Source organism: Ovis canadensis, chromosome 18 (genome assembly GCF_042477335.2).
Source record: "Ovis canadensis isolate MfBH-ARS-UI-01 breed Bighorn chromosome 18, ARS-UI_OviCan_v2, whole genome shotgun sequence".
NCBI classification, from domain to species: Eukaryota; Metazoa; Chordata; class Mammalia; order Artiodactyla; family Bovidae; genus Ovis; species Ovis canadensis.
The window spans coordinates 79,042,734-79,056,705 of NC_091262.1; positions in this window are offsets into that span (position 1 = coordinate 79,042,734).

The window sequence follows — 13,972 nt, forward strand, 5'->3', positions numbered from 1 at the left end:
CAACCCCTCCATATTCTTGCCTGCAGAATCCCATGGGCAGAGTAGCCTGGCAGCCTATAGCTCGTAGGGACGCAAAGAAGGACATTAATGGAGCAACTTAGCATGCATATATGTGTGTGTGTGTGTGTGTGTGTGTGTGTGTGTGTGTATACTGGCCTGAGTAGTTAAGTCCAGTGTTACAAGCATACTAATTATCCCCAAAATTAATTTATAAGTTTAAAGCTATTTATTAACATTAGAGCCATTAGACACTATGGTTTTAAGGTTTATCCTTCAAAAAGTGAAGCGGTAAAAACAATTTTAAAAATTGTCAAGGAGCAAGTCGCATCAACAAATGTTAAAAGCAAAAGCGATAAGAGTGAAACAGTGTGTCTTGCATGAAGCAGACGCATAATATTGGTGTGATGAATAAGGGATTAAAGCGAGGTATGCATGGGTGATAGCTTTGAAGGAATCTAATCTCCAGCCTCACTATCTTACTTACAAACATGGAAACAGATCAAAAGAATAACTAGCCTGAAGTTTTCAACTGTGCCCCTCGGGAGACATTCAGCAATGTCTTGAGACCGTTTTCACTGTCAAAGTGGACTGGCGCTGCTGGCGCCTAATAGGCAGCCACCAGGGGTGCTGCTAGACAGTGTCCAAAGCCAGGGACAGCCCCCACCACAAGAACTATTTAGTCCCAAATGTCAGTGAGGCCCAGGTTGAGAAATGATGCCTAAAATGGTAGGGCAGGAAGGGGACTCTTATGAACAAGAACACATGACCGTGTCTACAGCGTTAACACTGTGTTAAGGACGGTATTCCACACCCCCCAGCTTTACTGAGATACAGTTGGCATAGAACGCTGGGTAAGTTGAAGGTGCATAATGGGATAATTTGATATCCCTTTACTTTGGAAAGTGATGACCCCAGTACAGTTAGTTAACACACCCTTCTCCTCACATAATTGCCATTTTCGGTTGTTGTTGTAACAGAAACATTGAAAGTTTACTCTCTCAGCAAATATCAGCTCCACAATGCAGTTCTGTTAACTACAGTCACCGCGTGTGCACTGACAGTTTTGGAGTTTAGTCACCAAGTCGTATCTGACTCTTGCAATTCCATGAACTATAGCCTGCCAGGTTCCTCTGTCCATGGGATATTTCCAGGCAAGAATACTGGAGTGGGTTGCCATTTCCTTTTCCACTGGATCTTCCCTATCCGAGGATCCCACCCAGGTTTCCTGCTGTGCAGGCAGATTCTTTACCGACTGAGCTAGATCCCAAGAACTTGTTTGTCTCGTAGCTGGAAGTTTGTAACCTTTGGCCTCCATTTCCTCACTTCCCTCAGCCCCTGGAAACCAGCAATCAAGTCTCTGTTTGTATGAGGTCAGCTTTCTTAGGTGTCATATATACAAGTTATACATTATCTGCCTTTCTCTTACTTCATTAACTAATGTCCTTAAGATTCATCTATGTTTTCACAAGTGGGAGGGATTCTTTCTTTTCATGGCTGAATAATATTCCATCATGCGTGTTTGTGTACACATATATATAAACATCTTCTTCATTCATTCATCCTTTGGTGGACACTTAAGTCATTTCCGTGTTTTGGCTATTGTAAATAATCCTGCAGTGAATGTGTGAGTTCGTTGCTCAGTCGTATCTGACTCTTTGCGACCCCATGGACTGTAGCCCACCAAGCTCCTCTGTCCAAGGGATTCTCTGGCAAGAATACTGGAGTGGGTTGCCATGTCCTTCACCAACTATCTCTTTCAGAGGGTGATTTCATTTCCTTTGGATATATACCCAGATACGGGATTTCTGAATCATGTTCATTTTTTTTTTTTTTCAATTTTTTGAGAAACCCCTATGCAGTTCTCCATAGTGGCTGCACCAAGTTACATTCCCACCCATGGCGCACAGGAGTTCCCCTTTCTCCACATCCTCACCACATTTGCTATCTCTTATCTCTTTGATAATAAGTGTGAAGTATGGTAATATCATCATCTCGTGTAACTCACTCAACAACCCAAGAGGTAGATAATATTATCTTCCAGTGCTACAGATAATGAAACCCAGGCTCAAAGAGGTAAAAACATGTGCCCAAGATCCTCTGCCTGGAGAGGGGTTGAGCTAAACCCAGCATCGGCTCTCTAAACATTTATGCCAATTTTCTTTCCACTACCCAATCCTCCCTTATATTTTGAAAAATAATGTATTCCTAATTTTATTCGTGTTAGCAACTGTGTTTCCCTGGGAGTTTCTGAGAGACAGGCAATCTCAGTCCATCATTCCTGGAGCTCATCAGGAAGAATCTTGAGCAGAATGCGTTCCCAGGCTTTGCCATTTCAGGATGGAGCATCTCTGCTTACCTCCTTGTCCACTCACTCACCAACAATGGGATAACTCATCTGCCTCTGATGTCTCCTCCTGAGCCCCGCTCCCCCGCCACCTAATAGCAACTCTGCAAGTTGTAGATAAGAAGGGAATCAGGATGGTTTGCTGTCATTATTATAAATCATAACAATACCGAACTAGTCTAAATGCTAAGGCGCTATATTCAGCGCTTCATGTTTTAAAAGAAATTTTACTGGAGTATAGTAGATTTCCAATGTTGTGTTTGACCCTGAAGCTAACACAGCATTGTAAGGCAGAGTACATCATGGGAAATGCCTGCCTGGAGGAATCACAAGCTGGAATCAAGACTGTCAGGAGAGATATCAACACCCTCAGATATGCAGATGATACCACTCTAATGGCAGAAAGGGAAGAGGAACTACAGAATCTCTTGATGAAGGTAAAGAGGAGAGTGAAACAGGTGACTTGAAACTCAATATTCAAAAAACTAAGATGGCATCCAATTCCATCACTTCATGATACATAGAAGGGGAAAAAGTGGAAGCAGTGACAGGTTTTGTTTTCTTGGGCTCCAAAATCACTGTGGATGGTGACTGCAGCCATGAAATTAAAAGACACTTGCTCCTTGGAAGAAAAGCTAGTACAAACACAGAGTATTAAAAGGCAGACTTTTGCCAACATGAGTCTGTGTGGTCCTAGTTATTGTTTTTCCAGTCGTCACGTACAGACGGGCGAGTTGGACCATAAAGAAAGCCGAGTGTTGTAAAACTGGTGCTTTCAAAATGTGGTGCTACAGACTCTTGAGAATCCCTTGAATAGCAAGGAGGTCAAACCAGTCAATCCTAAAGGAAATCAACCCTGAATATTCATTGGAAGGACTGTTGCTGAAGCTCCAATACTTTGCCCAGTTGATGCAAGGAGCCAGCTCATCGGAAAGGACCCTGATACTGGGAAGGTTGAGGGCAGGAGGAGAAGGGAGTGACAGAGGTTAATGGCTGGATAGCATCAGTGACTCAATGGACAGGAATTTGAGCAAACTCCAGGACATAGTAGAGGACAGAGGAGCCTGGCGTGCTTCAGTTTATGGGGTCACAACAAGTTGGACATGACTTAGCAACTGAAAAACAACTGTAAACAACTATATATATATATAATATATATATTTATTTTTTTCAGATTCTTTTCCCATGTAGGTTATTACAGATTATTGAGTAGAGTTCCCTGCACTATACACTGAAAGTGAAAGTCGCTCAGTCGTATCCGACTCTTTGTGACCCCATGGACTATTCAGTCCATGGAATTCTCCAGGCCAGAATACTGGAGTGGGTAGCCTTTTCCTTCTCCAAGGGATCTTCCCAACCCAGGGATCAAACCCAGGTATCCCACATTGTGAGGAGATTCTTTACCAGCTGAGCCCCAAGGAAGCCCAAGAATATGGGAGTGGGCAGCCTTTCCCTTCTCCAGTGGATCTTCCTGACTCAGGAATCGAGCCAGGGTCTCCTGCCTTGCAGGCGGATTCTTTACCAACTAAGCTATCAGGGAAGCCCTGTAGTTAGTCAGTTACTTGTTAGTTACTTATTTTCAATATAGTAAATATTGTATGTTAATCCTTATCTCCTAATTTATCACTTTCCTCCGACATTTCCCCTTTGGTAACCATAAGTTTGATTTCAAGATCTGTGATTCTGTTTCTCTTTTGTAAATCAGTTCATCTGTAGCATCATTCAAAAAAAAATTAGATCCCATGTACAGGTGAGGTCGTATGGTGTTTGTCTTCCTCTGTCTGACTCACTTCAGTTAGTATGATCGTCTGTAGGCCCATCCATGTCCCTGCAAAAGCCTTTCATTTTTATCTTCTCAGACTGTTCAGGGACTCCTGGACACTGGCTCTGAATTAATACTAATTTCTCTGGACCAAAGCATTATTGTGGTTCACCAGTCAGAGCATTGGAAGTCAGATGGGCAGTGAAGCCTTACTTAGGTCTGTGCCATTGTGGGTTTCTGAACCCACCCTGTGGTTATATGGAGTTCATAATGAAAAGAGACATCCTCAACCACAGAAGACCCATGTTGGTTATCTGATTTATGGAGGGGTGGCTACAGTGGTAGGGAAGACAAAATAGAAGCCACCGGAAGCACCTGTTTCTATGAAAATCGTGCACCAAGAATAATACGGTCTCCTTGGAGGGACTGCTCGAGATCAGTGCCACCATAAGAGGCGTGAAAGGTACAGAATTCCTCCAGTATTTCCTTTTGACTCCTTTATCTGGTCTGAGAAGAAATAGATGGATCTAGAAGAAAGACAGTAAATTATTACAAACGAATCAAGTGGTGAGTCTGATCTGCAGCTGCTTTTCTAGCTGTGGCTTCATAGCTGGAGCAAATCTACACATCACCTGCTGGCGCCTGCTACGTAGCCAGTGTGCCAGTGCCCGCTTCCTTCTTTATACCTGCGAATAAAACTACCAACCAGTTGGCAAGGCCAGCAATACATCACTGCTGTCCTTCCCGGGGCCTGTCAATTCTCCAGCACTTTCATAATCAACTCCCCAGGGATTTTGCTTGTCTTTCCCTTACCAGGACACCACACTGGTTCATCACATTGATGATATTCCACTGATTGGACCTGGCGAGCAGGGAAAATGCCTGCAGCCAGAGAGTGGGAAATAAATCCCACAAAATTCAGGGGTCCTCCACCTCAGTGAAAAATTCTAGATGCTCAGTAATTTGGGGGGGGGCATGTGGATATATACTTTCCAAGGTGAAGGACAAGTTGCTTCATCTGCCACCTCCTATCAGTATGAAAGGGACATGGATTTCCGGGTGACCCAGTGGCTAAGCATGTACCTGCCAATGCAGGAGACACAGGTTTGATTCCTGGTCTGGGAAGATCGCATGCCGGGGGCCAGCTAAGCCCCTGTGCCGCAACAACTGAAGCCGGCGCGCCCCAGAGTCCGTGCTCTGTAACAGGAGAAGCCACTGGGATGAGAAGCTCACACCCCGCAGTGGAGAGCAGCCCCTGCTCGCTGCACCTACAGAAAGCCCCCACACAGCGGCGAGGCCCCAGAGAAAGAGAAAATACATCATAAAAAATTTAATTTAAAAAAATGAAAGGAGCACAATGTCTAGTGAATCTTTTTGGATTTTGTAGACAACATATACCCTATATATATATATCCCTTTTACTGAGAGACCTGAAAGTCTGCTGGTTTTGAGTGGAGGCCCAGAATCAGAGCCCAGGCTGCCATCTGAGCAGCTCTGCCTTTTGGGCCACGTGACCCAGAGAGTCCAAGCACGCCGAAAGTGTCAGTGGCATAGAGGATGCTGCTTGGAGCCTCTGGCAGCCCGTCCGAGGTGAGCCCCGGTGCAGACCACTAGAATATTGGAGCCAGTTCCTGCCATCTTCTTCGGCTGGCTGCTCTCCATCTGAGGGTAGCTGAGAAACCATTTTTGACTTACCAATGGGCTATCTGTAGAGGCTGAACTCTGACCTGAGGGTGGCCAAGTCACCCTTTGTGGACTAGGTATGTGCTGACCCCCCAACCTTGCTCAGGGCCACACAGAGGCACCTCCTCTTCAGACAGAAGCGGCACTCCACTTTAGTTCAGGTTCAAGCAAGATCTTAAGGCAAGAGTGAATCCGAGGGGAATGTGATCTGGAGACCCACGGCCCCGGGTCTCTGCCTTTTCTCTGTCATGGGGAGAAAGCTTCATGGGGAGTTCCCATAAACTCCCAGCTAAGTGAGGAAGAAAAATAGGTTCATAGACAGCTCTGCATTAGACAATGGTACCAAACTAGATAACTGTAGAACTATAGCCCTGCTCTGGGACAGCCCCGAAGGTCAGTGATGCAGGGAGAATCCTACCGATGGACGGAATCTCGGTAGTCTGTTTTGTCTGAAAGGAGATACAGCCAGAGACATATGGGCCTGTGCTGACTGATGGGCTGTGGCTAACGGTTTGGCTGGGTGGTCAGAGTATTGGAAGAAATACAGTCACAAAACTGGTGACGAGAAGGTTTGAGGGAGAGCTCAGTGGCTAGACCCCTGCAAATGGGCTCAGAGTGTGAAGGTAGTTGCGTCCCATGGGAATTGTCACCAAGCTTTCCAAAGGGTGACCTCGATAGAGGGAGGTTGAGTTAACCAGGTAACTAGCCTGTTTTGTGGATATCGGACAGTTCTCGTGTTCAGCCACATTGGCATTGCTGCTTGGGCTCGGGAACAAGCAGCTTTGTTAGAAGCTTGTGCGTGGTCCCAGCACCCCTCATGTCCATGCTCCAAGGCAGGTCACCTCCAGCCTCTGGTGGGGGTCCGATTTGCCAACAGCAGGGCCCAGCACTGGGTCCTGATACAGCGCTCTTCCCTGGGGTGGGGGTGGGGGCGTCTGGGAGGGGATTCATTACATTGGACTCATTCCTTCCAGAGCAGGGAGCACTGTGTTCTTACCAGGACAGGTATTTATTTGGATGTGAATTTGCCTTTCCTGCCCTCAATGCCTCTGCCAGAACGAGCATCTGTGGATCTACAGAATACACACTTTCCTCACTGACACAACAGTGATTCTACTGAGCAGTCTATCGAGACTGCCACTGGCCCCTTGAATTCCCCATGGTGCTGAATCAGCAAGCAAAGAAGGTAACTGGACTGGCTGGAGTGATTGATGCTGACTATCAAGGAGAAAGTGGGTTGCCACCACACATTTGGGGAAATGTGGGATGCAGAAGGTCACCTTGCAGTTTCTTATTACTCCCGGGTCCTGCGATTAAAGTCAGCGGAAAGCTTTGCTGTTGTTCAGTCGCTCAGTCGCGTTTGACTCTTGGCATTCCATGGACTGTGGCACAACAGACTTCCCTCTTCTTTACCAACTCCTGGAGTTTGCTCAGACTCATGTCCATTGAGCTGATGATGCTATCCAACCATCTCATCCTCTGTCACCCCCTTCTCCTCCTGCCTTCAACCTTTCCCAGCATTAGGGTCTTTTCTAATGAGTCAGTTCTTTGCTTCAGGTGGCCAAAGTATTGAAGCTTCAGCTTCAGCTTCAGTCCTTCCAAGGAATATTCAGGATTGATTTCCTTTAGGATTGACTGGTGTGATCTCCTTGCAGACCAGAGGACTCTCAAGCATCTTCTCCAGCACCACAGTTTGTAAGCATCAGTTCTTTAGCGCTCTGCTTTCTTTACGGTCCAAGTCTCACATCCATGCATGACTACTGGAAGAGCCATAGCTTTGACAATTCCAATCTTTGTTGGCAAAGTGATGCTTCTGTTTTTTAAAACGCTGTCTAGGTTTGTCATAGCTTTTCTTCCAATGACTCAATTCAGGTAGAACCTCCAACAGCCCAGACGCTCCACACGTAAATGCTTGGGCCACTCTGCAAGGCAAAGAGCCATGAGTAGTTGAAGGGTTTGCTAAAGGCAATGGAAATATGAAGCAGGCATGGGAAGAAGATAGTTATAAACATCAGTTACAATGATGGAGCCAGTTGTCGGAATGACTGTAAGAATTACGAGTAGCTCTTCCTTCTTGTAAATATGTCTATGTATTTATATGCTCATTATTTCTGCTTTCTTCCAGTCTCTCATGTCCTTATCATCTAGCTTATGACATGGCACTAGTCCAACTTCCTATCTCAATATTTAAGTTGCAGGACTTAAGAGGAGGCCCATCCCCGAGTGATGGCCGGACGTGTGTGTTTAGCTTCGTGGGGAAGGTCTGGGATTTTGCAGGATGCTCATATCACCAGCTTCACAGGCAATGAGGAGTGACCTCAGTCTGTTTATCCTTGTGGGGTTCCAGCTCGGCTTATGGATTTTTGATCCCCGACCCTCCTCTCTTTCCTCTTATCTCCCCAACTGCCTGCCCTGTGTTCTTCCAGCTCCAGTATCAGAAAGTCTGCAGAGACTGCTTACCAGGCTCCACAGTTGTGCAAGGTCAGAGCTGTCCCCCTCCCTGCTCTCTGCCCCTTCCCTTGGAGTGGTTCAACTCTTAGGATTGAATCCAAGAGTTTTAGCCTCGTTCAGTAGGCCTATGGGTCATAGACTTCTCAGAGGGCAGTGCCCCGTGTGGAGAATGTACCCTGCTCAATCCACGGTCTGAAGGTGTTTCCAACTCAGGTGCCCTAGAAGTCACTGTCAAAGTCCCCAGAGGTCCCAGCCTTGTGCAATCATGATTTTTCATCGTTTTAGAGATTGGCGTCCAAAAACGGTGCAATTACCCATTCACGGAAGAGTTGCCCTCATTTCTTAACATCTGTCATTTAGGCTTATGTTTGGTTTGGTTTGTTTTGTTTTTCTGCCACCCCTCTCTCCTTACCAGCTGCAAGGAAAATGGAGAGGGGAGAATTGATTCATGATAAATGCTGGGCTTAATTGTGTACGATTAAATCAAGAGTGAAACACCAATTGTTGCAGGTTGGATTCCCCTGGAAATATACTCTAAGGAGATTTATGAAGGGGACATTTGTTGAAACGTTCACGAGATTGACACCCGTGGTGCATGGTGGTGGTGGAGGTGGGGAGAATCGGTAAGCCAGGAGGGCATGGTGGGGTGGGATGGGGTGGGCTGTCAAGTGGCCACAAGGGCTTCAGATAATCCTGTGTGGGGTTTGGGAGCTGTGACGGCTCTTCAGTGTTGGCCCACACTGGGAATTCCCTGGTGGTGCGATGGTTAAGACTTCACACTTTCACTGCTGAGAGCCCAGGTTCAATCCCTGGTTGGGAACTAAGATCCCGCAAGCCACATGATGTGGCCAAAAGTTAAAACAAACAAACAAAAAAACATTGTTCCACAGTAGGGGAAGGAAGCTAGGTCCTTTTACCCCTGTATAGACCAGCCATTGGAAATAGATTGCCCCGAGAAGAGGGCTTTGATTTTGGGGAAGGAGGCCCTCTGCAGACAAGGCCAATGCTAGGAGTAGGGGGTTGGGACTCAGGAGGGCGCTGTCAGCGCGACCCTGCCAGTCCCCGAGCCTAGCTGAAACAGTCCAGCCCTGGTGCCCCGGGCTCCCACGTGCTCCATGTAACTCCTGAGAGTGATTCCTCCAGGACTGAGAGGCCTTTTTCCCTGAGGAAACCTCACAGGAGGAACGTCATGGGCTCAACCTACTGCCTGGAAAGTGCAGCTGATCTTGAAGCCACTCAGTGAGTGTCTCCGGCTTTTTGCTACCCAGTAGGAGTCCTCTCGTTGTTGCAGGAAGGTGGTACCGCCCACAGTGTAGGTGGCCCACAAGGAGGGGTACACGACCCTCAGTCCCAAGAAATCTGAAACCTTGGTCACTACGCACTGCTCAAGCCATGGTTCTGCACTGGTCTGTTCACCACCAAACTGGGCAGAGGTCTACTGAGAAGGGTCCAGAAAAATCACCTGGGTGCCTAGACTGCTCCCTCCTGTCCCCATCATTTCACCAAAGCCTCGTTTCCTCCTCCTTATCAGCGTCAGTTTCTGATGTCTTTCCTTGTCCACAGCTCTCTGTTCACAGAGAGCTGGACACGACTGGGCAACGACTGAACTTGAAGTTTAGTGGGGGCAGCCGCAGAGGGATCCCAGTGAAGCCTGTCTCTGGAGAAGCAAGGAGAAGATTGGACACTGTGGTCCAAACAACCATCTTAGAAACCCTGGAAATTAACCAGAGGCCTTTGACAAATTGAATGACATTGATTCCAGAGAAGCTACTTAACCTTGGTTGACAATGGGGGGAATCCCTGCCACGTTGGCCGGGCTGCTCCCATCTCCCTGAATGGATGTGGCAGCATGAAGACCAGCAGTCTTCCTGCTGCAGGAGAGTGTTGATTTAATTTGGAGCTCCAGAGAAAAGCCCCTTCTCTGGGGGCACTGTCGAAAGCAATTGCCATTCCTGCAGAAAACAATCAAGAAAGGCCAATATCACAGCTGCCCAAGGGCTGTAATACTGATTCTGGGCAGCAGCAGACCAGCCAGAATGTTTAAGGAGAGACCTGGGAGGGGGGGCAGCTGGGACAGCCATCGGGGGCTTTGATAAGGTTGCACACATTTCTGAGGACCTGGGAGGCTGTGTACGGGAGGGTACTCAGGAGAAAGGGGAGAGAGCCTGCTTATCTACTTGGCTCTGGCTGACCGTGCAGGCACAGAAAGCCAGGACAGGCTTGTAAACTGCCTGGGCTTTGAACGCATGCCTGACCATAGCAAGAGGAGGGGAAACCTTACTGGCTCAGGGAGTTTAAGCAAAAACTCCAACTAGCTATTGGCTGACTGTAAAGCTATGCTTACCCAGATCAGTTTCTAGGAAGTCAGGCTAAAGATGAAGCCAAGATTTTTTTTTTTTTTTAAAAGCACTGACATTAGTGTTTGCACACAGGAGAGGAGTTAGTCTCTAAATACTTTATCCAGACTATTCCCTAAACAAACAAACAAATGCAGCAACACCCCCTGGGGAAGTGAACCAGGATCCAGATTTGCTATAATAAATTATCCAAAATGTCCAGTTTCTAACAAAAATTGTGAAACATACAAAGAGGAATACACAGTCACACGCAGGAAAGAAGCAGTTGGTAGGAAGTGTCTCTGAGGAACCCTAGGTGTTGGACTTGGTAGGCCAAGCCTTAAAACCAGCATAAGTTCAAAGACCTATAGGAAATTGTTTTTAAAAGAATTACAAAGTAAAGGAAGCTATCAACAAAACGAAAAGGCAGTCTACCAAATGAGAGGAGACGTTTGCAGGAAATATATCCAACAAGGGGTTAATAGCCAGAAAACACAAAAGACTCATACAACACAACGTAAAACAGCAGCCAACCTGATCAAAACTAGGCAGAGGACCCGAATAGACATTTTCCAAAGAAGACATTACAGATGGCCAACCAGTGCATAAAAGATGCTCAGCATCGCTAATCAGCAGGGAAATGCAACTCAAAACCACAATGAAATACCACCTCACACCTGTCAGAATGGCTGTTATTAAGAAGACAACAAATAAGCAGTTTGGCAAGGATGTTGAGAAAAGAGAACTATTGTGCACTGTTGGTGGCAATGTAAATTGGTGCAGCCACTATGGAAAATAGTATGGAGGCTCCTCCAAAAATCAAAAATAAAATGACAAATAACCAAAAGGGCCTGCCGCGCAGCACAGGAGACTGTTCTCAGTGTCTCGTGATAATCCATACCAGAAAAGAATCTAACAGGAGAATAGATGCATGCGCGTGTCTAATTGAATCACTTTGCTGTGCACCTGAAGCTAACGCCACACTGTAAATCAACTACGTTTCAATAACACTAACAGAAAAATGGAGCTACCATAGGGTCCAGCAATTCCACTTCTGGGTGTTTTCCCAAAGAAAATAAAAACACTAATTAGAAAAGAAACATGCACCCAAGGCTCACTGAAGTATTATACACAATAGCCAGCATTTGGAAGCAACCTAAGTGCCCATTGATAGATGAATGGATGAATACGTGTGTGTGTGCTCTCTCTCTCTATATATATATATATATATATACACACACACACACACACACACACATACACACATACACATTATATATGTGTGTGTGTGTGTGTATATATATATATATATATATATATATATATAGTATTCTTGCCTGGGAAATCCCACGGACTGTAGTCCACCAGGACCCTCTTCCCATGGAATTTTCCAGGCAAGAATACTGGAGTGTGTTGCCATTCCCTTCTTCAGGGGATCTTCCAAACTTAGGGATCGAACTCATATCATCTGCATTGGCAAATGGATGCTTTACCACTGAGCCACCTGGGAAGCCCCATACACACACACACACACACACACACACACATATACGTATACATATACACATATGTGTTACTCAGCTATTTAAAAAAAAGAATGAAATGTCACCTTTTGTGACATCATGGGTGGACCTAGAGAGTATTAGGCATAGTAAAATAAGTCAGACAGAAAAAGTAAAATACGTCAGACAGAAGAAGAAAAATGCTGTATGATTTCACTAATAATTGGAATCTAAAAAAGAAAAAACAGAAATAGAGTCCCAGGTACAGAAAACAAAGAGGGTGCTGTTGGAGGGAACAGGGGGAGGAGGAGGATGAGACAGGTGAGCTTAATCACAGGTACATACCTCCAGTTACAAAACAAATGAGTCACGGGGAAGAAATGTGCAGCATGGGGAAGGCAGTCAAGAATAATGCACCATCTTTGCATGGCGACAGCTGGTGACGAGGCTTATCATGGTGACCATCTCATAACGTACAGAAACATCAGATCGTTGTGTCGTACACCAGAAACTGAGGGGGTTGTAAGTCAAAAATAGGCAAGCAAACAAAATCATAGAGAAAGAGACCAGTCCTGAGGCCACCAGAGGTGGCAGGTGAGGGCGAAGTTTGGATGAAGGTGGTTGGAAGATGCAGACTTCCAGGTACAAGATAAATAAGTATTAGGAGCGTAGTGTATACAACAGGATGAATATAATCAACTCTGCTTTATGTCTTAAGTGAAAGTGATTAAGAGGGTAGATCTTAGGTGTTCTCATCACAAGGAAAAATATTTTTTCTCTTATTTGTATCTACGTGAGATGCTGGATGCACCTGAACTTATCATGGTCATTATCTCATGGTGTATGTAGGTCAGATCATTTTGCTGTGCCTCTTAAACTTATACAGTGCCGTATATCAGTTATATCTCGATAGAACTGGAAGAAGAAGAAAAAACAGAAAAGCCTGATAAATTTGACTCATCAATCAGAGAATACCAACAAGAAGATCCAAAGCAGAGGCATCTTTGTTTTATTGCACTCAGCTTTGCAGATATTGCCTTTTTTTAAGAAAACAGATTGAAGTTTGCGACAATCCTGCATTGTCAGATAATGGTTAGCATATCTAAGAAAGCAATAAAGAAATTTTAAAATAAGGCACTTACATTGTTTTTTAGATACAATATATTACACAGTCTTAGATTATAGTGTGTGTAAATGACTTTTACATGCACTGGGGAACCAAAAAATAAAGTGTGACTCATTTTATTGCAATATTTGCTTTACTGCGATGGCCTGGAACCGAACCTGTGATTTCTCCCAGGTCTGCCTGCATAACAAAGAACCAAATAGAAATTCTGGAGTTGAAAAGTAAAACTGAAATGAAAAATTCATCAGAGGGGCTCAAGGATGGATTTGAGCTGTATAGAGAAAGACTCAACAAACTTGGAGATAAAGCGATAGAAACTGTCTAAAGAACAGAAGGGAAGAAGAATGTATAACACAAACAGAGCTTCAGAATTTTGCTAGACCATCGGTGAAAGGCACAGAATTATTTTTTTAAGAAATAAGAGCTGAATTTTTCCCAAACTTGGTTAAAAAAAAAAATCCATCAATATATGCCTGCAATAAACTCAACAAATGTCAGAGGATAAACTAAAAAAAAAAAAAATCCCACCTACACGTATCATAGTCAAAGGTTATGACTATCATATATGTCATCAAAGACAAAGTCTTGAAAGCATCAGCAGTAAGATGACTCATCAAGTACAAGAAAACCTCGATCGGATTATCTTTAGAAATAATGGAAACCAGAAGGTAGCAGGTTGTCATCGTCAAAGTGCTAAAAGAAAAAAAACAGTTGAATTTTCTGCATCTAGCAAAATTATCCTTCAAATATGAAGAGAAATACAGACAC